The 21,635-nt window shown below is 43.4% G+C and overlaps 1 long non-coding RNA gene across 1 annotated transcript; it reads right to left on the reverse strand.

The window, feature by feature from the left end:
* Positions 1–3,966: 3,966 nt before the first annotated feature.
* LOC126284575 (uncharacterized) lies at positions 3,967–21,424 on the reverse strand. Its single transcript, XR_007551509.1, has 3 exons — positions 21,315–21,424; positions 12,658–12,759; positions 3,967–4,120 (listed from the first exon to the last, which is right to left on the reverse strand). It is a non-coding gene; the product is annotated as an uncharacterized LOC126284575 (long non-coding RNA).
* Positions 21,425–21,635: the final 211 nt, after the last annotated feature.

A 21,635-nucleotide genomic window follows, 5' to 3' on the forward strand; every position in this document is an offset into this window, starting at 1 on the left:
CATTTTTTTTCGGATGAATCCAGGTTCTATTTACAGCATCATGATGGTCGCATCCGTGTTTGACGACATCGCGGTGAACGCACATTGGAAGCGTGTATTCGGCATCGCCATAGTGGCGTATCACCCGGCGTGATGGTATGGGGTGCCATTGGTTACACCTCTCGGTCACCTCTTGTTCGCATTGACGCGTACTTTGAACAGTGGACGTTACATTTCAACTATGTTATGACACGTGGCTGTACCCTTCATTCGAAGCCTGCGATACCCCCCATTTTAGCAGGATAATGCTCGACCGCTCGTTGCAGGTCCTGTACGGGACTTTCTGGATACAGAAAATGTTCGACTGCTGCCCTGACCATCCCATTCTCCAGATCTCTCACAAACGGAAAACGTCTGGTCAATGGTGGCCGAGCAACTGGCTCGTCACAATACGCCAGTCACTGCTCTTGATGAACTGTGGTATCATGTTGAAGCTGCATGGACAGCTGCACCTGTACACGCCAATCCAAGCCGTGTTAGACTCAATGCCCAGGCGTATCAAGGCCGTTTTTACTGCCAGAGGTGGTTGTTCTGGGTACTGATTCCTCAGGATCTATGCACCCAAATTGCATAAAAATGTAATCACATGTCAGTTCTAGTGTAATATATTTGTCCAATGAACACCCGTTTATCATCTGCGTTTCTTCTTGATGCAGCAATTTTAATGACCAGTAGTGTATAAATTCAATGTGAGATGTGCAAAAAAATGTTCTTGTCTTAGCATCATCACGACGGATCAGAATGCTGACTTCTGACGGAAAAGAACAGCAGCACGAAGAAGGAGCTGTGCGACGTAAAAGTTGGATGTATATCCGTATATCGCGCCAGTCGCATCAGAGTGGCGGTAGTAGCCACGCCATGAGGGCACAAATCAGGTTGCTTTAAATACACGCTGTAACGGCCGTGAGTGTTGGTTGCCTTTCAGACTGTACGTGGTGAGTTGATGATATTCAAGAATGTCTTCAGAGCGACAAAGACGCCATTATTAACATTTCAATGAATTTGAACCAAGTCGTGTTATAAGGCTACGAGAAGCTGGACGTTCCTTCTGCGATACTGCATAAAAAGACTTGTCCGGAATTTCGCCACTGTACAGGGCTGCTGGACGCCGAAATCACGAAAATGTATGGTCACTACACCAGTCTTCGGATGGACCCCTGGCACTACGGAGAGAAAAACAATCGTGTTTGGCGCATCGCAAATCATCAGCAGCAGCATTCTGAACAGCAGTTGCCACCACAGTGGCGCAACGAACTGTTAAAAATGGACTTCAAGGACAGCTCTGAGCCATATGCCCTGTAGGGTGCCTTACACCGACGCCGACCACCGCCACTTGCGACTTCAGTGATCTTAAGTGAGAGCTTATTATAGGGTAGGTTGGAGGTCTGTTGCGTTTTCCGATGGAAGTTGGTTCCGCCTAGGTGCCAGTGATGGCCGTGTGTTGGTTATGAGGAGACCAATTGAGGGCCTCCAACCAACCTGTCTGCGTGCTAGACACACCGGATCTACACCTCGAGTTATGATCTGGCGTGTGATTTCGTACGACAGCAGTACTAGTATCGTGGTTATCAAACGCGTCCTGACTGCAAACTTGTACGTCATTCTGGTGATTTTTTCTGTCGTGCTTCCATCATCATCATCATCATCATCATCATCATCATCCTCATCATCATCATCATCATCATCATCATCACCATCATCATTTAAGATTGATTATGCCTTTCAGCGTTCAGTCTGGAGCTTAGCCCCCTTATAAAATTCCTCCATGATCCCCTATTCAGTGCTAACATTGGTGCCTCTTCTGATGTTAAACCTATTACTTCAAAATCATTCTTAACCGACTCCAGGTACCTTCTCCTGCCCCGACTCCTCCTACCCTCTACTGCTGAACCCATGAGTCTCTTGGGTAACCTTGCTTCTCCCATGCGTGTAACATGACCCCACCATCTAAGCCTGTCCGCCCTGACTGCTACATCTATAGAGTTCATTCCCAGTTTTTCTTTGATTTCCTCATTGTGGACACCTTCCTGCCATTGTTCCCATCTACTAGTACCTCCAATCATCCTAGCTACTTTCATATCCGTAACCTCAACCTTGTTGATAAGGTAACCTGAATCCACCCAGCTGTCGCTCCCATAAAAACAAAGTTGGTCGAAAGATTGTACGGTGCAAAGATAACTTAGTCTTGGTACTGACTTCCTTCTTGCAGAAGAGAGTAGATCGTAGCTGAGCGCTCACTGCATTAGCTTTGCTACACATTGCTTTCAGTTCTTTCACTATGTTGCCATTCCTGAACAAAATTTTACGACATAATTTCCAACAAGATAACATTCATCCACTTACCGCTGTCGTAGCCCAATGTGCTATACAGGGAGTCTGCATGTTGCCTTGGCCTGCTCGGCCACCAGATTTGTGTCCAATCGCTCACGTATGTCACATCATCGGACGACAACTCCAGCGTCATCCACAAACAGTATTAACCGTCCATGTACTGACAGATCAAATGCAACAGTCGTGGAATACCATCCCACAAACTGACATCCGGCACCTATACAGCACAATGCGTGCACGGTTCTATGCCTGCCTTCAATATTCTGGCGATTACACCGGTTATTCAAAAATGGTTCAAATGGATCTAAGCACTATGGGACTTAACATCTGAGGTCATCCGTCCGCGAGACTTAGAACTACTTAAACCTAACTAACATAAGGACATCACACACATCCTTGCCCGAGGCAGGATTCGAACCTGTGACAGGAGCAGCAGGGTAGTTCGGGACTGAAGCGCCTAGAACCGCTCTGTCACAGCGGCCAGGCACCGGATATTCGTGTATTAGCATATCACAATTGTAAAGGCTTATCTCGCCCTTGCATTAACCTGTCATCTTGCAATGTACCTAGATAAATGTAATCCCCAAATTTCATTGCTCTTCATTAATTAAGTTTCAGTGTTGCGAGCTTTTTTCTTCAGAAATTTTTAGGTGAAGTGATCTGTCAGTTTGTCAACCAAACTCACAATATTATTATGTAAACTCAGATGACAAGCTAACAAGGCACAGTAATATAAAGAGAGTCCTACAGAAATGAACACCGTAGAAAATTTTAGGTAATAACAACAGCAGACGCGAACAGTTTTTAGACTTAATTTCATTGGAGTAAAGCAGTCATGAATTCAGTGAGTGTTTTGTAGGTCACAGTACTGTCATAGGCAGCGTCATGTTGGAGGTGGTATGCCATTGTCTTCCTCCGGCGTTTGAACAGACGAATTATCTCACCAGCTATATGAGGACCTACAGTTTAACGTGGATTCTGAACAACTGTGCAACTCAGAGTCTTTCAGATTAACAAACATTGCCAGAGTTGTAAGATGTGACTGTTAAAAATGTTATGACAGATCGGGGATCGAATGGACACCTTTAGATTTGCAGTCTGGCACTTTGCCACCGATACATTGAACCCACCTTTATTACATTAGAGTAAATATCACCCAAAACGGTTTTACATATTACGAAACGGAATAAAAGTAGCCGCTGAAGGCGGTAAGTGGGTACTGACACATGTTTGGGCTTATATACAAAAAAAACCAGTAGTTTGAATAATATTCGGACCTGAAGTCCAATAACTGGTTGAAAAAATGGCTAATGCTAGAGCAACAAAATAAAATGATCAGTATATAATATTTATCTGTCATTACTTGAACGCAGTGCTATTTCCAAAGAATATTAGTCACTTTCATTGTACATTATCACTGTTTGCCCATTTTTACGCACTGCTACTGTCATCCGTATGCCATGTACTTCAAATCAATTTGCTGAGAACTGACGCAAATCCAAAAGCCTCGACGATCAGGATTGGGAAGAAAGAATACTACATTTTAACTGCTCACTACATTTTATGAAGGTGTTTTTCAAATAAGGTTGATCAAAATTGAGTATATCAAATTTTATTTGTAGCCATTCGTTAGGTCTACATCAAAATTTTAACGCTATTGAAGGAGTAGATCACTGCTCAGTAAGGCTCCATGGGCAGCTGACCTAGGCATCACATAGAGGTCACACCAATATAGTACCCCCACCGCCACCTGGAACATAAAGGTGTCAGTTTTAGGCAACAAAGCACTAAAGCAATCTTTAATCTTTAACTATGTACTTTTTCAATTTTTACAAGTGTTTCTTATCGCTGTTCACCATAATTTGCCACTCGACATATGGGGAACTGAAATGACTGAACCTGCCAGGAGACATGCAAATGAAACAAAAAATTCAATCCATTACGCTATTCTACCTTTAAAACTTTTGGAATGATGTTTTGTGACTCTATAGTGATAATTAAATTATTCTCCATTCAGACTTCAAATCTTATTTTGATTTTTCTGTATCACGTCACGTTTCTGTAAAGACGGGATCTGACGTTTCAGCTGAAATCATATTTTTCTTTCTAACGCAGAATATTTTTGATTGCATTAATAATAAATTACTTATCTTGTAACCTTTTGTAGGATCACCACACACTGCATTAAAATAGACAATAGTACATTTTCACTTAAAAGTGCTAACAATTAATGGAGAAACACATGACATATATGACAATTTAATGTCCCTTCACTGTGTTCATTGCGTTGAGTTCTGTCTAACGTGGCGCGCATCGTCTCTTCGTTGATTATCTTCCTTCATCAGCAGCATCCCTCATCAGCATAAAACAGTAGTCGGCCATAACGTCTGCATTTTATTTACCCAGGTATGTCTTTTCCGTCTCCTTGAGGCCCTGGTAGGACTGCTCTCCTTCATCTTCATGGTCAACTTTGGCAGGGAAAAAGGAAGCTTCACTCTCACGAGTTCAACAGTGGTAGATAGAGTTGGAATACGAAAAGATTCACTGTGCATAACTGAAGGCGAGAGCTCAATACTGCAGCACTTCGGTGTAGAACTTTAAAATAAGGCACTCGTGACATTGGCTCCAGCAAACGCTTAGTGTGACTCATAGCAGTCTAGTGATTTGACACGACTAATTTCCAATTTCTTATTTTCCTCCATTTCTGACTTCAGTCCCCCCCCCCCCCCCCCTGATATCCCCCTCTCATCCTTTATTTCTCCCTATCATTATTCTTTCTTTTAGGCATTAAAATTTTTACTTTCTTATTCAAAAGTTTTCTTATGCTACCGTTCGCTGCAGCGTTGGAGCATTTAACTTTGCTTACTTCATAACACTCTTTTTATACACTCATTTACCCTACTTTTCCGTATTGCATCTTTTTAGGTAATGTAGAGTTTTAATTTTACCTTTACCTTTACCACTGGCTATGCAAAATTCAGTCAGTGTATTCTTTATTATGTTATTTGTATTTCTTGTTAACCGTTTCCTCTTCTGTTCGTATGTCTATACACTTCTTCTCTGCTCACGACGCCGGCATTCGGCGTTTTCTTAGAATTCACAAGTTTCTCTGAGCTTACCTAAGGATCCACTCAGTCTGGTGTTTACGTGGACATACTGTACTGCTTATTCACATGTCGCATTATGTTTGTGATCACCTTTCTACCTTCGCTCTGCTTTCCACTTCAGTTTGGTGAGTGTTTATTTCAGTTTTATTATTATTCCTTCTCTCTCGCGGTTTTTGTACTGATTCCGAGCTCAATAATAAATTTTAACGTTTTAATACAATTTACTCATCTTGCCGTTCTCGGCCGTCTACCTGGTCCAGACTTAACGATTGCGTATTTCGTTTTAACCTCACGTTACTGAGACTTCTATTATCTGGCTAATGTGCTTTTCGCTGTTTCAAGGCAAGTACAATAATTTCTCTGCTCGCTCAATCTCGATGATTGTCGGTACCAGATAGGTTCACGTACTTTAATGTAACAAAAACATTTTTGTTACTAGTAGATAATCTGAAGACGCGCCAACCACTCGAAAAGCGCCATTAGCAGTATAGCCTTTTTTTTGGGATACTGCTTCTACGGGCGCCTAGAGTGTACGCTGTCCCAAGAACCTGTGTGTCATACAGGTTGTCGCGCACCGCGGCGTACACCATACTTGGTAGCACATGGCGCGCTCAGTTCATTAGCCAGAATTATGTAGCACCTGTCACGGCTGACTGCTGCTGCGAGATCATCTACCTTATGCGAGCGGTTGAAACGCACCATCATCGCAACTTTCTCGATCTTGCGTTCAGTTCGAACCGTTTGTGGGCGACGTGTAAGCACATCTTCCTCCGAAGTGTCTCTTGCATGCTAAAAAGGTCGCTGCTACCTAAACACAGCACTTCGACCCAATGCTTCGTCACCGTCAACTTGCCGCACCAATTAAGGGGGGCACGAAGTCAAACAGGCCGACTTGGAGCAGGAGAGGTACCACAGGACATTTTAATTTACACTGTCTATACTTTTACAAATAAATTCATAAAACTTTGTCAGCATGACCAGGAAGTATTCAGGATTCACACTCATTGTAGTGGAAGTTCGAAAATATTACAAAATAAATTTTTTGATTTAGGAAATGTCATCACTTTTTTCACTTACTATTGGCTGCATTTCGTGCTATGCGTACACTTCTCTTCATAAGAAAGAGAGATTCTTCGATGAATTTTGCACAGCAAACAAACCATACTTACAGGCGTCTGAAACTCTAGAAATTATTTAACTTATGAAAAAATGAATGGGCTATTACCTTTTAAACTTCATGTTTAGAAAAAAAATCGAATTTTATACTTAATTATCTCAATTTTTGCCACAGTTATTGATAGATTTGGAAAATTCTAGAGGTTTGCATTAAGGAGTTTATGTTTAATGAGTATACCAAGTTTGAAGGTAATAGGATATTTATTCTGGATGTTACACGTACCTAAGTACATAAATTTGCTATTTGCGGAAAATGGCCTTTGAAGTTTCTGCTTATATTTGGCATTCTGTTTGAACTCTCCAGCATCATAAGCAGGTTCTTTTCAATTTTCTAAATCTGTTTTTTTTCTCCTTTTCACATTCATATGACGCACTCTTCTTGATTTTATCGCCACCAAAAGTGATTCATCTGCTTTCACTACACCCTCTGTGTCTATCGCATACAAAGCTTTGATGCAGTTCATTCTGGGCTCAATTCCCATTTTCTTTAAAACATATTTCCTGATTTGCACACCATCATTAAAACATGAAACTGCATTAAACACCAGTGACAAGAGCATTTCTTCCCACAAAAATGATTTTTGGCAATCTTTCCCATACACACGTGTTAAACTTCCTTCAATAAGTTTTCGTTTGCAAGGTGCCTGTATATAGGTTTGATGGCTTCTATTACAACAGTTGGTAATGAATTCCTGTGATAATGTTCTTCACTTACGTAAGACAGAAGAATGCTGTGCAAAGGGGTGTGGCACACTTAATACCAAATAACGTGCCTTACGATCTCTCAAATATATGTGCCTACATCAAACTGTTCAGGAAGATGTGCGCTTCGAAATTTGTGAAAAATCGAATGTTTTTTTTTTTACATTTTTGACATCCTACCCCTCTTAAAAACTTTCGGTAGCGGGTACTCCTAATGTCTGTCAAAACGTGATGTTTGTCTGTTGTTCCAACTGCTACGTACTTCAGTTTGGACGAGTTCAATCGAATCGCCGCCACAAAAACGACCGTAGCTGTGCTCACAGGTCACGCACTCAGTTGTCTGTTGCTGCGACGAGAGACTAATTCAGAAGGTTTCATCCCACGGTTCTCTAATGCACCACGTCATCTCTATGTGTCCAGTCATAGAACCTAACAATTGGACTATGTAGATCTCCTAGATGCCTGGTGGTTAAAGTGTAGCTAAGCACAGACGTCCAGTGTGGGCTGTAATTATTGTCCGACAGCGAAACTTGATAAATATTGTAATAAGTTAAAGCGCAACCGATTTAAGCACTGTGAATAGCTGCACATTAATTATAACCACCCGGTACACCGAAACAAATTGAAATCAATAAAGGAAAATCTTCAGGTTCATATTCTATACCAATTAGGATCCTCTCAGTATACGATATCAAAATAATTCAACATACAATAATAATTTATTGCTACTGGCTCGACTTAAATTTTTGTCTAAAGAGTGAACGGCCGCGAAGGTGAGAACACAGAAAAAAAGGGAATAGAAATAATCCGCCAAATCTTATTAACATCGATTTGCTGCAGGATTTTGGTAACATGAATTGTAATCAAACAGTATGAGATACATCGAAGAAAACGGTCTGTTGACGTAAACTGCCACGGATTCAGAAAATATTGTTCTTGCGAAACGCAGCTGACTCTCTATTCGGACAACTTAAGAGTATTATTGACAGACCATCTACAGCTCATCCCATATTCCTACATTCCCATAACGTTTTCGACATCGTTCGTCACAAGCGCTTTCAAGTTGCATAACTACGGAATATCGTTTTATCCACGGGAAAATATTCACGGTATACTGTTTTAAAGTACACGAAAGGTAGTAACTAACATAGCTCACCCAGTGAAACAGAAATTTTTCAGAAGAAAGTATGATTCACTCTTAGCCTTTCTGTACCTATGCAAACGATTTAGAGATTGTCGTTACAACTCCACTACATTTATTGCAAATGGTTGCGTAGGTTACCGACTATCGACGCCTTCACAAGATCAAGCCGTTATAAGTTTCCGAATGGGTGGAAGGTGGAAATTCGGCTAGAACAGTAAGACAATGTTAGCTCCTACACAAGCATACCAAGAAAATTTCATTATTTTTTTTTACATAATAAATAACACTAATTTAGTTGTTGTCGATTCAGATGAATACATAGGGGCTGATGTTAGGAAAAATTAAAATTGGGAAGGTCATAAACACTGAAGAGCCAAAGAAACTGGTTCACCTGCGTAATATCGTGTAGAGCCCCTGCGGGTACGCTAAAGTACCGCAACATAAGGTGGCATGGACTTGGCTAATGTCTGATATAGCTCTCGAGGGAACTGGCATCATGAATGCTCTAGGGCTCTCCATAAATCCGTAAGAGTAAGAGGGGGTGGAGATCACTTCTAAAAAACACGTTGCAGGGCATGCCAGATATGCTCCATAATGATCATTTCAGGGGTGTTCGGTGGCCAGCGGAAGTACTTGAACTCAGAAGAGTGTTCCTGAAGCCACTCTATAGCAATTCTGGACATGCGGAGTGACGCATTGTCCTGCTGGAATTGGCCAAGTCCATCGGAATCCACAATGGACATGAACGGATGTAGGTGATCAGTCAGGATGCTTACGTACGTGTCACCTGTCAGAGTCGTATCTAGACGTATCAGATGTTCTATATCACTCCAGCTGCACACTCCCCACACCATTACAGTGCCTCCATCAAACTGAACAGTCCCCTGCTGACATGCAGGATCCATGGATTCACGAGGTTGTCTCCATACCTGTAAACGTCCATCCGCTCGATACAACAGGCAACATGTTTCTAGACCTCAACAGGCCAATTTCGGTGTTGACGGACCCAGGCGAGGCGTAAAGCTTTGTTTTGTGCAGTCGTCAAGGGTATAAGAGTGGGACTTCGTCTCCGAAAGCCCACATCGACGATGTTTCGTTGAATGTTTCGCACGCTGACACTTTTTGATGGTCCAGCATTGAAATCTGCAGCAGTTTCAGGATGGGCTGCACTTCTGTCACTTTCAATGATTCTCTTCAGTCATCCTTGGTCCCGCTCTTGAAGTATCTTTTCCGGCCGCTGCGATGTCAGAGGTGGATGTGAAAATGTACATTCTTTTAATTATTACCATCCAACTCTCTTGTCATACCCGTTCGTTACATCTCACATACTTGACGATGAAACATAACCATCTACATTTCTTTCAATTTTTTGTGTGTTCTGTATATCATACCTATATTATTGTTACTTCTAACAAGGGAACCTCCCCATCGCACCTCACGCTAACCACGGGACCACGGCGCTCCTGACCACACACTATCCTTGATGTTGCATATGTTGCGCACGGACTACTCAGTTTGTATATTTTAATTATTTGTTTTCATAGGCCCACACAACTTCTTCCTGTTTTGTCCAGTGATCCGTCTTCAGTTTCTCAAGGCCTATCCACTGTGCCAACTTATAACTAAATCTGAGGGGGGTGCGATGGGGAGGTTCCCTTGTAAGTACTGTATAACATTTTCATTGTAAGTCTTTCCATAACATCTGTATCGTTATAGGAATGTAATATAAAACATGTAGAATGCCTGACAAGATTAGGGCTACCAGGGCCTCTCTTATGTCTATAAGAGAGGCCCTGGTAGCCCTAATCTTGTCAGGATAAATAAAATAAATACATAGGGTGACAAAAATATTGCAATACTATCAGAGATATTTGAGTATCCATGTAAATAATTACGGGTCAATTTTTACAAATGCTATTGTAGAGTGAGGCAATAGAGATATATGTGAGATGTAAATGAGGCCTTCCAACCTCTACCAGAACGTAAGTGTGAGCTGCAGGTTAACAATATACATGATGTTCAACGAGGACAAGTGCAATCGAAAGCGCTGAGCAGAGGATAATGTAAAGTAAACCAAAGCTCTGCATTAAGGCCAAGCCGACCCAATCGGAACTGACCGACCACCATGTCACCCAGTGTCAATGGCGTCATCTGGACGTGGTATGAAGGTGCATGGGATCAGCACACCACTCTCCCAGTTGTTGTCGGCCTTACTGACCTTAGAACCAAAATACTTCTCAATCAAGTAGTTCATCAACTGTCATCATGAGGCTGAGTGCACCTTGTTCGAATGTTCCCACCACGGAGAAATCCGTGGCGGTTCTGGCAATCAAAGCCAGGTCCTCCGTACAGAGGTCAATGAAACAAGTTAATATTCCCAATAAACACTTATTACAATTGAAACTTCATAACACAGTCCCTGGGGACCACAACTACAGGTATTCAATTGAGCACAAACACATTATAGCATCTGTTCCACTTGCAGGCTTCAGCAGGTCTCCTCATCGATGCTTCTACACCTCTCAAAATCGCAGACGTTGTTCTGAGTACGCTGACAGCCATCTACAATGTATTCCCAGAGTTCACCTACATTTTGTGCAGGGCTCGAATTGATCAAAGCGATAAATATTGCCACAGAAAAAAAATTCATCGGCTTTCACTGGTGGGACCTGGAAGGCTATGAAACTTGTGCGCCACGACCGATACACTGGTTGTAGAATGCTTACCAATACTTAGGTAGTGGAAATGATGATAAAATCCAACGATAGGAGTTTACAAACAAGTAATTTGAGGTAAAATACAGGGACAAAAGGCTATTTACAATTTGTACAGAAACCAGAAGGCAGTTATTAGAGTCGAGGGACATGAAAGGGAAGCAGTGGTTGGGAAGGTAATGAGACAGGGTTGTAGCTTATCCCCGATGTTATTCAATCTGTATAATGAGCAAGCAGTAAAGGAAACAAAAGAAAAATTTCGGGTAGGAATTAAAATTCATGGAGAAGAAATAAAAGCTTTGATGTTCGCCGATGACATTCTAATTCTGTCAGAGACAGCAAAGCACTTGGAAGAGCAGTTGAACGGAATGGACAGTGTCTTGAAGGGTGGGTATAAGATGAACATCAACAAAAAGCAAAAAAAGGATAATGGAATGTAGTCGAATTAAGTCGGGTGATGCTGAGGTAATTAGATTAGGAAATGAGTCATTTAAAGTAGTAAAGGAATTTTGCTATTTGGGGAGCAAAATAACTGATGATGATCGAAGTAGAGAGGATATAAAATGTAGACTGGCAATGACAGGAAAGCGTTTCTGAAGAAGAAAAATTTGTTAACATCGAGTATAGATTTAAATGTCAGGAAGTCGTTTCTGAAAGTATTTGTATGGGTGTAGCCATGTATGGAAGTGAAACGTGGACGATAAATAGTTTAGACAATAATAGAAGCTTTCGAAATGTGGTGCTACAGCAGAATGCTGAAGATTAGATGGGTAGATCACATAACTAACGAGGAGGTATTGAATAGAGTTGGGGGGAAGAGGAGCTTGTGGCATAACTTGACGAGAATAAGGGATCGTTTGGTAGGACATGTTTTGAGTTACCGAGGGAACACCAATTTTGTATTGGAGGGCAGCGTGAAGGGAAAAATCGTAGAGGGAGACCAAGAGATGAATACACTAAGCAGATTCAGAAGGATGTAGTTTGCAGTAAGTACTGGGAGATGAAGCTTTCACAGGATAGAGTAGCATGGAGAGCTGCATCAAACCATTGTCAGGACTGAAGACCACAACACAATTTGAGCTTCACAAGCGCTGTTTTCAAATAGACGTTAGCAGTATTGTAACAATGGCACAACTGCACTTCTGCACACGTCGTGTCGGGAAAAACCCGTTGGTTTCTGGACCTTTGTTTACTAAGATTATTTTATGGATTCATCGTCCTCTGCTCGCCCCTATCGTTTGCATTAATAATACTGAAACACTTTGTACATGTAAAAGTAGCTTCCCTCACCATGACACATCGTAAATCCAACAACAAAAACAACAATCATTAGTTGTAATACTGAGAATAGGGTGAAGACATTTGTACAGAGTCTTGAAGAAGACATGAAGCGTTCGGTGACGATGTATGTGGAACGTCCACCAACGGCGTGCTGGGTACTCACCCCTGGAGGGAGGACAGTATCGGAGCGTGCACGTCCAGGCTCCGCCACTGGAACACCTGCACCAGTTGCAGCCGTCGTATTTCCGGGTGCCCGGCGTGCAGGCTGCAACACGACAGACTGCATTATCACGCAGTACCGACACTCGTCATGTCACACACTGCAGCTCATTCATAGGTCAGATACACTACTGGCCATTAAAATTGCTACACCACGGAGATGACGTGCTACAAACGCGAAATTTAACCGACAGGAAGAAGATGCTGTGATATGCAAACGATTTGCTTTTCAGAACATTCACACAAGGTTGGCGCCGGTGGCGACACCTACAACGTACTGACATGAGAGAAGTTTTCAGCCGATTTCTCATACACAAACAGCAGTTGACCGCTGTTGCCTGGCGAAACGTAGATGTGATGCCTCGTGTAAGGAGGAGAAATACTTACCTTCATGTTTCCGACTTTGATAAAGGTCGGATTGTGGCCTATAACGACTGCGGTTTATCGTATCGCGACATTGCTGCTCGCGTTGGTCGAGATCCAATGACTGTTAGCAGAATATGGAATCGGTGGGTTCAGGAGGGTAATACGTAACGCCGTGCTGGATCCCAACGGCCTGGTATCACTAGCAGGCGAGATGATAGGCATTTTGTCCGCATGGCTGTAACGGATCGTGTACCCATGTCTCGATCCCTGAGTCAACAGATGGGGATGTTTGCAAGACAACAACCATCTGCACGAACAGTTCGACGACGCTTTCAGCAGCATGGACTACCAGCTCGGAGACCGTGGCTGCGGTTACCCATGACGCTGCATAACAGACAGGAGCGATGGTCTACTCAACGACGAACCTGGGTGCACGAATGGCAAGATGTCATTTTTTTGGATGAATCCAGGTTCTGTTTACAGCATCATGATGGTCGCATCCGTATTGGCGACATCGCGGTGAACGCACATCGGAAGCATGTAATCGTCATCGGTATACTGGCGTATCACCCGGCGTGATCGTATGGGGTGCCATTGGTTACACGTCTCGGTCACCTCTTGTTCGTACTGACGGCACTTTGAACAGTGGACGTTTCATTTCAGATGTGTTACGACCCATGGCTCTACCCTTCATTCGATCCCTGCGAAGCCCTACATTTCAGCAGGATAATGCACGACCGCATGTTGCAGCTCCCGCACGGGCCTTTCTGAGTACAGAAAATGTTCGACTGTTGCCCTGGCCAGCACATTCTCCAGATCTCTCACCAATTGAAAACGTCTGGTCAATGGTGGCCGAGCAACTGGCTCGTCACAATACGCCAGTCACTACTCTTGATGAACTGTGGTATAGTGTTCAAGCTGCATGGGCAGCTGTACCTGTACACGCCATCCAAGCTCTGTTTGACTCAATGCCCAGGAGTATCAAGGCCGTTATTACGGCCAGAGGCGGTTGTTCTGGGATCTATGCACCCAAATTGCTTGAAAATATAATCACATGTCAGTTCTAGTATAATATATTTGTCCAATGAATATCCGTTTATTATCTGCGTTTCTTCTTGGAGTAGGAAATATAATGGCCAGTAGTTTACTATGTATGCCACAATGTTGGTGGACCTGATGCCACTTTTCTTTCGTTTCCGTTGGCTAGCCTGAGACCATTTGCAGAAACTTCGCACTAACTACACAGTCACACAACCATTTTTATTTTCGCAAACTGATTTCTATACCAAACATAAGAATATTTTAATCAGCTGATGGAACAAGTTTGCTTTAGTATTCGATATATCACTGGGATCCACTAGTAGGTGATTCCATGAAGTTTCGGAATTGCATCCGGATAACGTCGACTTCTTGCCATGATATTTCTGCTGACAACTATTCAGCCATCTTCAGGTGAATGTTTTGCGCTGGAGACTGATAGTTCACATTGCCACCTTTTATACCAAAAACTGGCACGAACACCCATACTCAAAAGCAGCCGCTACATAAGCAACCTCTGTCTAGTAACCATCCTCTTCGAATACTGCTCCACCTATGGCGCGCAGGCGCATGCGTAATGTGGTACTCTGAATGCGCCTCGTTGAGTTAAAATTCAGATGTCAAAATAATAAAGTTAAATGTCTCTTGATGTGTCATTGATAATAAAATGCTTTCATTCTCAGGAAATTAAAGAAATCACGGGATCCCATCCCTTACGTAGTTGAAAGCTATCACGATTAATAAGACCCTCTGCAAGATGTATTTCCACCGATTTCTCACTAATTGAATCCCAGAAGGATCTTGTCGAGGTCAAGATCTCCACGGCAGAGTAATCCGTGGAATGTCCTGTGGAGGTACAATGCTCGCCTATGCCTGACTTGGCTTTGCGAAAGGCGATTGTGGCGATCATATTCGATGATCTTTCACGCACTGTGCTCTTTGACCAATGTAGGCTTTGCCATACTTCCAAGATATTCTGTACATTGCAGCCGTCCGCAAACCTAGCTCATCCTTTGCAGAATCGAGAAGAGCACGTCTTTGATGGCGGACGAAAGGTTGGTTTGACATAATGTTTCTTTAAGATTCTGCCTAATTTCGACGAATTTTTGCAGGCACGAGTGAGGATCGCCCTGGACTTGAATCGTTCATTTTCCTCTTGATCTCACGGGTGGTCTTGTTTATTCTTCTTTAAAGCTGTGCTGATCTGATGTGGAAAATATCCATTATCTTTGAACACAGACTGTGGGTGTTTGAGGTCCTTTGCAAGGCTGTCTCCAGTAGACACAACATGCACGCCACAGACGGAGGAATATTCGAAGAGGGCGTGGAACTCGACAGAAGTCACTCACGTAACGGCTTGCTTTGCGCATGCGTTTCCCCCCCAAGTTTTGTTATAAAGTCAGCTATGTGAGCTAGCAATCTCCAGTGCAAAACACTCAACTAAAAATGGCTGAACGGTTGTCAGCCGAAATATCGTGACAAGACGTAGACGTTATCCTGCTGCAATCCAGAAACTTCTTGGAATACTTGCACTAGCGTAACAGAGGGTGTCCTTTTTACCTTGTCCACCCTAAATATTTTTGTTCAGCAGCAAAATGAAAAATGTATCAAGCAATTGTTGGTCAGCTATCACGGGGACATTAACCAAGATGGCTACCCTTCTTGTAACTTCGTTCGTTCCGAAGATATTAACATCAGTTTGTGTTTTAAAAATAGCTCCCTATTTTTTCGATTAAGTCAACCGCTTCCTCGCGAGACCTATTAGAAAGCACAAGACAGCGTAAAATACACGTAAACAAGACGTTATTAAACTCGCAACACTACACCGTCCTGTGTTAACGCACAGGTAGAAGGGAAGAGGTAAATCGTCCACTTGATGGAGACAACAGAAAAAAAGAAGGAAAATGCACTGTCCTCAGTAGCGACTACAATTTAAGCCAACGAGAAGAAGGTAGAGATGTTACTCCTCTACGGAGAATGTAAATTAGCAGAACGTAAGTCAATTAAACATTATTACAGTTACTGTTATCTTAAATTTGACTCTCCTTAGAAGGTTAACATTACTAGCTTCTTCTCCTTGATGAACATTGTACTCATACAAATTTTTAATTGAAGACGTTTGACCCAATGACCAGAGTGCATTTCTTTGTGTTACCATTTGTTTACTGTTAACTGCAGCAGATCAACGAGTTACGTTACCCAGATACATGCGTTGTGTGGTAAGACAGGAGATTCAATGTTAGTTTCGTGTTAGATTTGAGACGAACTTCAGATAACTACTACTGAGAGAGTAAGAAGCAAAATAGGTCATGTGGAGAAACGGCCGGAAATGCGTTGCAACAGAGTTAAACCAACGTGAAGCTGGAGACAAAAGATGTTTGACAGTGTGGTTGTAACTGATTGAAAGCACTCATGAGAACACACAAGGCATGTGGAAATGTTCTGTGGGTAAATTGTTTCAGCTCAAGATGGCAGTGAGTTCTAGCAGCATTGTGTAACAGTCGCTTTACTCCTCGTACCACCAACGACACGTTATCCAACAGAAGACACACGGTCACCCACAGGACGTGCAGATACGCCTCGCTTGTGAGCACTGTGGAAGGGTGGTTGATCCCACGAGATGGTCACTAATAGCGCCCGGCCGCACGTTGATTCTGAAGCGGTGCTGATAGTTCACTCCCACTATGCCATGGAGATTCTCAGAAACCCACAGGTGGATCTTGTGAAGGTGGACATAGGCCTATCTCTTAGTAGAATGGACGACAGAAATCCCAGCACCTTGGTGGACTGTGTGACGAGCTAGCGACAAACCGTCGCCGCGGACCCAAGTGCGGAGGTACTAAGGCCTGCAGGCGTTGTAAGCGATACGGTCAGTGGCAGTGGTTGTGGAGAATGTTTCAAATTGTTGTCTGGCATATCCCATGCTAGGGATCCACCTGCGTGGTGCTAATATTGGAGTCACTGTCACTGTCACAGATCATTTTACTCCACTTTCAAGTTGGTGTACCTCACTTGGAACGCATTTCAGGCCAAAAAAAGTAACGATTTTTTTTTTTAATTTCGCGGTCATTACAGCCCGTTTTTCAGATTTTTTTATGTTGCTGGTACACGTGTTTCTGATGCTAGTTCACGTTATCAGCTGTTTTGAATACTTAGTTTATTGTTGACAATCGAGATTGTTGTACGTGTTTTCGAGTGCTCGGCGAATTTTTACTTACGAAGAAGATAGTTAAAATAATTTGCATTAAATTTTGCTTCAAAATGGAATAAAATGCAACACCACATTCAGTATGTTTACTGTGGCTTTTGGAGAATCTACTACAAGTAAGATGAGAGTTTACGAGTGGTATAGCCGATTCAAAGAGGGTCGAGAAGGCGTTGAAATGGACGACCGCCCTGGACGTCCTAGCGTATCAGTTGCTGACGTTAACGTCAAAGACGCGAAGAAAATAGTTATGGAATATCACCGAATCACCATCAGAGAGGTTGCTGATGAAGTCGGCGTATCCTCTGGCTCCTGAAAAGCGTTCTTTTCAGATGTTTTGGGCATGAAACGTGTAGCAGCAGAGTCTGTTACGAAATTGTTGAATTTCAACCAAAAATGACGTTACGTAAACATCGCTCAGGAATTGCTGTGTGAAGTCGACAACGATCTAAAACATCTAAGGAAGGTTGTAACAGACCACGAAGCATTGGTATACGGGAATGACGTCGAAACGAAGGCCCAATCGTCACAATGAAAACTGCCTGAAGAGCTAAGACCGAAAAAAATTGATAAGTTAGAGTGCCTGTGAAGGTGGTTCTCACCTCAGTTACTATGGGATAATACGTCGTGACTTCCTGCCTCGCGATCGTACGCTCAATAATAATTACTTACTAGTAGTTACGCGCCGTTTGCGTGAAGAAACCACTCGCGGAAAATGCATCACGGTGATGCTCCCGCTCACACCTCTAAGATTGTTTGTGATATTTTGGCAAAAAACAGTCCGCCCCCGTTAGTGAGTGGGCAGGGCGGTGGAATGCCACTCCAAGGTGCCCGGGTTCGATTCTTGGCTGGGGCAGGAGATTTTCTCCGCTTAGGGACGGGGTGTTGTGTTGTCATCATCATCATTTTATCGCCATCTCCGAAGAACAAGTCGCCCAATGTAGCGTCGAATGAAATAAGTACTTGCCCTCGGCGGCCAAACATCCCCGAAAAGGGGACTCTCGGCCCACAATGCCGTACGGTCATTTCCGTTTGGCAAAAAACAAAACTGTTATGTTGAATCAGCCACCGTATTCGGCAGACATGGTCCTCTGTGACATCTTTGTATTCCCGGCCCTGAAGACAACCATAAAAGAAGGTCATTTTGCCGGTGAAGGAGATGAACACCGTAACGAAAAGCGAATTACGTAGGTGCTTCCAACTGCTAGCACAAGTGTATTACACCTGAAGGGGACTACTCTCAATGGGACAAAGTTTATGTTGATGAATAAGTAAAGGTAATTTAATGAAAAGAATAATTCCTGTTGCTTTTTGATCACACCTCGTATTATGTCCTTATGATCTTTTTTGCTCCGTATTCTCTCAGTAATTGAGTTTTACAGACTGCTCCCATTCAAAGAAATCGTCCTGTATATATACGAGGGTTATTCGGAAAGTAAGGAACGATCGGTGGTGAAATGGAAACTACAGTGAAACTCCGATGAAGTTTTGCATAGGTGTGTTGGGCAGTGTCTCTAGTATGCCCGTCGATCGCGTTACGTCGTTTAGTTATGAGTACACAGGGAGCACACAAAGATACCTAGAACAATAGTGTCTCCAGCCAAGTACGAGGGCCTGGTGATAAATTACGCCTGAAGCTACGCTACCAGCATTACATAACTGTCGTGGGTTTTCTTCTTCAAGACAATTCCCAGCCTCATTCTGCAGGGGCAATGAAGATGTTCCTGCATCGTTTCAATTGGAAATGTTTTCTTACCCACAATACAGCCCGTAATTGTCTCCCTCTGAGTTTCATCTCTGATCATATGAAGCGCTGGCTTTGAAGACAAAATTTTTTGCACAGACAACGAGCTGTAGACCAGCGTAGAGAATTGACGGAAAGCACTGGCGGCTGCCTTCTATAACGAGGATATTGGAAAGTTGGTGCAACGCCACGACAAACGTCTAAGTCGGATGGGCGACTATGGAGATAAATGTAAATGTCGTGTGACTAAGGCCTAACGCCGGGTAGAACGTTCGCCGGGTGCAAGTTTGTCGATTTGACGCCACATCGGCGACTTGCGCGTCGAAGGGGATGAAATGAAGATGATTAGGACTATACAACACCCAGTCCCTGAACGGAGAAAATCTCATTCTGTCGCGCTGACCACTCAGCTACCAGGGGCGGACCCTATGGAGATAAAGTAGCTAGGAGTTGTAGCTAATATATATAGGGTGTTACAAAAAGGTACGGCCAAACTTTCAGGAAACATTCCTCACACACAAAGAAAGAATATATGTTATGTGAACATGTGTCCGTAAACGCTTACTTTCATGTTAGAGCTCATTTTATTACTTCTCTACAAACTCTTCAAATCACATTGATCATGGAATGGAAACACACAGCGACAGAACGTACCAGCGTGACTTCAAACACTTTGTTACAGGAAATGTTGAAAATTTCCTCCGTTAGCGAGGATACATGCATCCACCCTCCGTCGCATGGCATCCCTCATGCGCTGATGCAGCCCTGGAGAATGGCATATTGTATCACAGCCGTCCACAATACGAGCACGAAGAGTCTCTACATTTGGTACCGGGGTTGCGGAGACAAGAGCTTTCAAATGCCCCCGTAAATGAAAGTCAAGTCGGTTGAGGTCAGGACAGCGTGGAGACCATGGAATTGGTCCGCCTCTACCAATCCATCGGCCACCGAATCTATTATTGAGAAGCGTACGAACACTTCGACTGAAAATTACAGGAGCTCCATCGTGCATGAACCACATGTTGTGTCGTACTTGTAAAGGCACATGTTCTAGCAGCACAGGTAGAGTATCCCGTATGAAATCATGATAACGTGCTCCATTGAGCGTAGGTGGAAGAACATGGGGACCAATGAAGACATCACCAACAATGCCTGCCCAAACGTTCACAGAAAATCTGTGTTGATGACGTGATTGCACAATTGCGTGCGGATTCTCGTCAGCCCACACATGTTGATTGTGAAAATTTACAATTTGATCACGTTGGAAGGAAGCCTCATCCGTAAAGAGAACATTTGCACTGAAGTGAGGATTGACACATTGTTGGATGAACCATTCGCAGAAGTGTACCCGTGGAGGCCAATCAGCTGCTGATAGTGCCTGCACACGCTGTACATGGTATGGAAACAATTGGTTCTCCCGTAGCATTCTCCATACAGTGACGTGGTCAACGTTACCTTGTATAGCAGCAACTTCTCTGACGCTGGTATTAGGGTTATCGTCAACTGTACGAAGAGTTGCCTCGTCCATTGCAGGTGTCCTCGTCGTTCTAGGTCTTCCCCAGTCGGGAGTCGTAGGCTGGAATGTTCCGTGCTCCCTAAGACGCCGATCAATTGCTTCGAACGTCTTCCTGTCGGGACACCTTCGTTCTGGAAATCTGTCTCGATACAAACGTACCGCATCACGGCTATTCCCCGTGATAATCCATACATAAAATGGGCATCTGCCAACTCCGCATTTGTAAACATTGCACTGACTGCAAAACCACGTTCGTGATGAACACTAACCTGTTGATGCTACGTACTGACGTGCTTGATGCTAGTACTGTAGAGCAATGAGTCGCATGTAAAGCACCGAATTCAACATTACCTTCCTTCAATTGGGCCAACTGGCGGTGAATCGAGGAAGTACGGTACATACTGACGAAACTAAAATGGGCTCTAACATGGAAATTAAGCGTTTCCGAACACATGTCCACATAACATCTTTTCTTTATTTGTGTGTGGGGAATGTTTCGGGAAAGTTTGCCCGTACCTTTTTGTAACACCCTGTATATATTTATTACTGAATAACATTCCAGGGTTACTCACTTCTCTGGCTCTGAATGACTAACGCCAAAGACCCATTGAATAAACGTATCAAAAGAAATTTTCACCATGTTTTACATTCCACAATGTGTCAGGGGAAACGATAGTGCAAATAACACAGCAAAAGCTCTGCTAGAACGAGACTGGTGCGCATATCACTCACCGAGGGCCTGTTCACAGAGCAGGGCAGCAACCAGCAGCAGCAGGTAGACGGCCAGTAGTTTCGCCATGTCGCGCTGGCAAGTGACGCTTCTCCGGTCCCTCACCTCCGTCTTATATACGCGAGCCTGCGGGGTAGTAACCCACGTTTTGGACACGGGGAGACAGCGAATACCAGTGCACAGAAGCACAGGTGGTTACCCGCGGGCGTGAAGTAAACAGAGGTGTTGCAACTCCCTACGGGTAACACACTTTCCTCGTATTGTTAGCGGAGTGAACGTCAGCACTGAACACGTGCCATTCAGATCGCATCGCGACATCCTTC

Source organism: Schistocerca gregaria, chromosome 8, assembly GCF_023897955.1.
Source record: "Schistocerca gregaria isolate iqSchGreg1 chromosome 8, iqSchGreg1.2, whole genome shotgun sequence".
NCBI lineage: Eukaryota > Metazoa > Arthropoda > Insecta > Orthoptera > Acrididae > Schistocerca > Schistocerca gregaria.